Source organism: Tupaia chinensis, unplaced genomic scaffold (assembly GCF_000334495.1).
Source record: "Tupaia chinensis unplaced genomic scaffold, TupChi_1.0 Scaffold000523_1, whole genome shotgun sequence".
NCBI lineage: Eukaryota > Metazoa > Chordata > Mammalia > Scandentia > Tupaiidae > Tupaia > Tupaia belangeri.
In genome coordinates, this window is record NW_006160036.1 from 1865019 (window position 1) to 1870046 (window position 5028).

General features: G+C 43.8%; 1 long non-coding RNA gene across 1 annotated transcript in view; it reads right to left on the reverse strand.

The window, feature by feature from the left end:
- The window catches only part of LOC106735770 (uncharacterized), an 18809-nt gene that overhangs the window by 12033 nt on the left and 1748 nt on the right, over positions 1–5028 (reverse strand). The window contains exon 2 of the long non-coding RNA XR_001371008.2: positions 3708–3782. This is a non-coding gene — a long non-coding RNA (uncharacterized LOC106735770). The remainder of the gene's footprint in view (positions 1–3707; positions 3783–5028) is intronic.

Below are 5028 nucleotides of genomic sequence, written 5' to 3' on the forward strand. Positions count from 1 at the left end.
GGCTCCAGCCTGTGCCACAGAGGCTGGGCTGACATATTTTTTGACCTCCTGCCTGGGGGTTATAAATTTGGATCATCTCAGGACAACAGAAGAGAACTTTGAAGTCAACCTGTTTACGGTAGCTGGCCTACAAGATGGCGCCTAATGATCCTCACCTCTCTTAGGATCTACCTTATTGGTGATCCTTCCCCACATAAATCAGGGCTGGATGTAAGAACAGTACAACACAGTGACAGCGGTAGTGGATGCCGTCTGGAGCTTGGTTTTAAGAGATACTACAGGGATCAGCAGTTGGCATAATGGTTGCATTATTCACAATCACCAATAAGTAATCATATCCTAAATGTCAATCAACTGGTGGATGGATAAATGCAACATGGTATATTCAGCCCTAGAGAACGAGGTTCTGGTACATGCTCCAACAAAGGTGACCCTTGAGAACAAGTGATAGAACACAGTCACAAAAGACCACATGATGTCCAGAAAATAGTCCAATCACAGGGACAAAAAGCGGATTCGTGGTTGCCTGGGCTGGGGGAATGGGAATAATGCACATGAATTATGTATCAGTGAGGCTGCTATTTAAAAATTAAAAAGACTCTGCCAGCCAGGTGGCATGGTGATTAGGGTGGCTGTATCTCATGTGGTCAAGTGCACAGTTCAAGTCTCAGAGCTGGCAGCTTGGAAATCACACCAGGTTTTTTTGGGCATGTGTGTGTGTGTGTGTGTGTGTGTGTGTACCCAAAATCCTGAGAGGGGAATGGAGGGGAAGGGATTGTGGCATGTCCATCTCCCCTAGGGGTGATTTCTCACTTTCCCTCTTTCTTCCTCTTTCTCTCTCTAATAAGTACACACACCCTAAAGAAAAACTAAAAATTAAGTAATCAATTAATTCAATTAAAATTAAGCAGGCAAACTATCTGGGTCTGGCAGGTGGCATGGTGGCAAAGGTACTGGACTTCCATATGACTGACCACGGTTCAAGTCCTGGACCTGGCTGCTTGCTTTCTCACTTTCTCTTTCTATCTCTCTTTGGTCAAATATAATAATAATAATAATAATAATAATAATAAAGACCAGCAGATGGTGTAATGGATATATCGTTGGACTCTCACATAGTTGACTGAGGTTCAAGTCCCAGATCCGGCAGCTTAAAATGCTGGGTGTATGTGCGTGAGTGCCCAAGATCCAGAAAGGAGAATGGGGGGGAAGGAATTGCGCCATGGCCATATCCCCTGGGGTGGGGGTGATTTCTCACTTTCTGTCTCTCTAGTGAGCACATGCTCCCTATAGCAAAAATTTCTCTTAAAATAAAAACAACTAACTGGGAGCTGGCAGGTGTGGTTCAAGTCCTAGACCTTGTGGCTTGCTTTCTCACTTTCTCTCTCTCTCCCTCTCTTTCTCTCTTAGTTTCTCTCTGGTCAAATTAAATAATGATGATAGTAAATAAATAATTATTTTAAAAAAATAGTAATAATACATTTTTTTAAAAAAAAAAAGGAGGCAAACGTATCTTGGGTACCTCATAGTAGCTTAGTTTCTATGCTTATTTTATTTTTATTTATTTATTTTTATTAACTTGCCAGAGAGTTTGCGCACTCACTGGGAGAGATGAGAGGTGGCTGCACTGCAGTTCTTTCTACTCCATCTTGCTCTCCTTTTGGGGTTTTGGGTGCACGCTTTCTGTGCATCCAATACTTTTTTAAAATTATTTTATTTAACTTTATTTATTTTAATTGGACCAGAGATGGGGAGAGAGCAAGAGAACAGAAAATGAGAAAGCAAGCCACCAGGTCCGGGACTTGAACCACAGTTGGCCATGTGGGAGTCCAGCACCCTTAACTACCACGCCACTTTCCGGCCCCTCCAACCTGTTTTTCAAGCCTCTAGCACCAGGGCTCAGACTGCATGTGGCCATGTGGGACCCAGCCGCCTTCACCACCACACTACCAGCTGGCCCACCTGTTCTCTTTGACTGAGATCATAGTATCTTCTTTGCTGAGTGCTTGGAGAGGTCCTAAGAGTCACACCTGGCTAACCAGGTGGAAAAGAACTGCTGGAATTGACAAGTGAGGAAGAGAGGGAAGTGATCAGCCCAAAGCAGTGACCTACCAAATGCTGTACAATCAGAATCATGAGTCTTAATCCCAAGGTTAGACTTTGGGAAAGAAATGAGTAATAGAACCCAGATTCCTAATTAAGTCCTGGTGAAAGTCTGAGGCTTCTCTAAGAATGACAGTAGGGGCCGGCAGGCGGCATGGTGGCTAGGAGCGCTGGACTCCCACATGGCCAACCGAGGTTCAAGTCCTGGACTTGGTGGCTTGCTTTTTCACTTTCCCTCTCTCTCTCTCACTCTGTCCCTCTCTGTTCAAATTAAAGTAAATAAATAAGTAAAGTTAAATAAAATGATTGTTTAAAAAAAAAAAAAAGAATGACAGTGAGCCATGGTTAAGGGCAGTCTTGACCTGCTGGAGCCCAGATGTTAAACCCAGATTTTTTTTATCCATTCCAATGACTGATGCTTTAGTCCAGAGCATCTGTTCTGAACTCTCTGAAGTTACTGGTTAGAAGTGGCCCCTGACTCCCATTTGGTATACACACCACATTATGCGGGGTTCCAAACAGTTTTATATCATTCTTTAATAAATAAAATTGGTTTCACTTATTTCTGTCTTTTCTTTCAGAATGTTCTTTGTGGCACAGCCGTGGACTGTGATGTGTTAAAAGGCTGATCCACGCGGGAGGATTCTGGGTTTGCGTCTAGAGAGCTCTCTGGAAATACTGGGCATGCACGTGCCTCCTATCTGGGGCTTGCTGGGGCTAGGGGTCATAGCAGTGAGACTTTGTTGGGATGCTATCTCTCTGTCTCTCTCTCTCTCTTACTTGTTCTTGGAAGAAATTAATAAGCTGTTAAGGTGTTGGACTCCCATGGTCAGCCATAGTTCCAGTCCCAGACCTGGTGTCTTAGAACTCATGCTGGGCACAGGGGCATGCATGCCCAAAATCCTGACGGGAGAATGGAGGAGAAGGGATTGCCGTATGGCCATCCCCTCAGGGGATGACTTCTCGCTTTCTGTCTCTCTCAGTCTCTCCAAGGACTGCATGTACCCTATAGCAAAATGAACTCTCTCTAAAAAAGAGAAATTTTTAAAAAATCTTTATTTTTCAGAGTAAACAACTTTTTCTTTTTAATTGGCAGAGGATATATGTGCTTGCCACAGAGACATAGAAAGAGAGAGATAAAGAAGGAGAGGCAGAAAGCATTTCCCCCTACCCCCCATGAGGTGTGGTCTTGCCTCAATCCCTTCTGCTCTATTTCTCCATTCTGTTGAGATTTTGGGTCCTGATACACATGTACCTGGAATGTTTTCCAAGCCATTGGGGCAGAGATGCAAATCGCAGTCGGCCATGGGGAATCTGGCTCTCTTAAGCACGAGGCTATGGGACAGACCTCAGAATAAACGTCTATAGTTTTAAAATCTAAGGAAAATCGAGATAGCCTGTAATTATTTAGCATAAACAAAAGAGGGGGAATTAAAGGTTTTTAAGTGACATGGTATTCAGGGCAAATTGTAGTCCCATTTTACAGATGATGAAAGTGAGCCCCAAAGCCATTTAGTGACTGACTTGGATTGGTATTGGTAATATAGATCGTAACTGGGATTGTTGGTCAGAGCGTGGTGTTACGACACGTCGCCTTTACTCACATGCAATAGGACTGAGTCACAAGGATCCAACGGCAGTATCAGATCAGAACTTTAATTATTCCATCCACCTGAAGCCTTGAATATATAACAAATATAGTAATGTGCATAATAGCAAGTATAACAAAATACGCTCGATATTCTTACCTCTTAACATTAAGTTGAAATAAGGAAATTGAGGATTAAAATGAATTTTTACTCTGGGATCAGAAGTCTGTTAGAATTCCTATTTATAAACTGCTAAGTTAACTGTGCCAAGAACCTACCAAATCCCTAACTTGGCTATTACTAGTGTCATCCGTAAGTTTTTCATTTTTATATTTGGAAAAGATTGCCTTACTACCATCAGTACACTGGGGGGATTCTTTGGTCGGGATGCCTGTGAGGGACAGGGTGGAATTTTAAGGAGATCCACACTGATGTTCCAGCTAGGACTAGAGGTGGTGCAAAATTTCAGAGTGCCAAAACCCTCAGTACTGGAGATAAATGCTGGGCCCCATCGTGCAGTAGGATCCCTTGTGGCCGAAGGAGATGTAAGTCCCAGCCATGTTGGCTTAACAAACACCATACGGGCCAGCAGGTGGTATGGAGGTTAAGGCAGTTGGATCCCACATGGCAAACTTCACTGTTTTGAGTCCCGGACATGGCGGCTTGAAAATTATAGCAGACATGTGTGTGCATGCCCAAAATCCCAAGAGGAGGCTGGAAGAGAAGGGCTGATAGTATGGACATCCTCTCAGGGGGTGATTTCTCAATTTCTCTGTCTGTCTGTCTCTCTCTGGTGAGCATCCGTGCCCTATAGCAAACTAAACAAAGAAACAAACAACATGCTACATTTATGCCCCAAATCCCAGAGAGATGGGGGAATGGAGGGAAAATGACAGAATAACCATGCCCCACTGGGGCGAGTGCCCTCTCTCTCCCCCTCTCCCTCTCCTTCTCCCTCTCCCTTTCCCTCTCCCTCTTTCTTTTCCTCTCTCAGAAGCACATGCACCCTCTGGCAATACAAAAAAAAAAAAAAGATAAATGGTATTTTATGTAATTTTCTTTCTTTTTTAAGAATTATTTTATTGGAGGACCAGCAGTTGGCATAATGGCTATGTCACTGGACTCCCATGTAGTCAACCACGGTTTGAGTCCCGGACCCTTAAACTCACACAAGGTGCATGTGCGTGCATGCCCAAGATCCCAAGAGGAGAGTGAAGAAAATGGGATTGCTCTGTGGCCATCCCCCCGGGGGGTGATTTCTTACTTTCTGTCTCTCTGTCTGTCTCTGTCTTTCTGGTGAGTGCACATACCCTATAGCAAAAACCTCTCCAAAAAG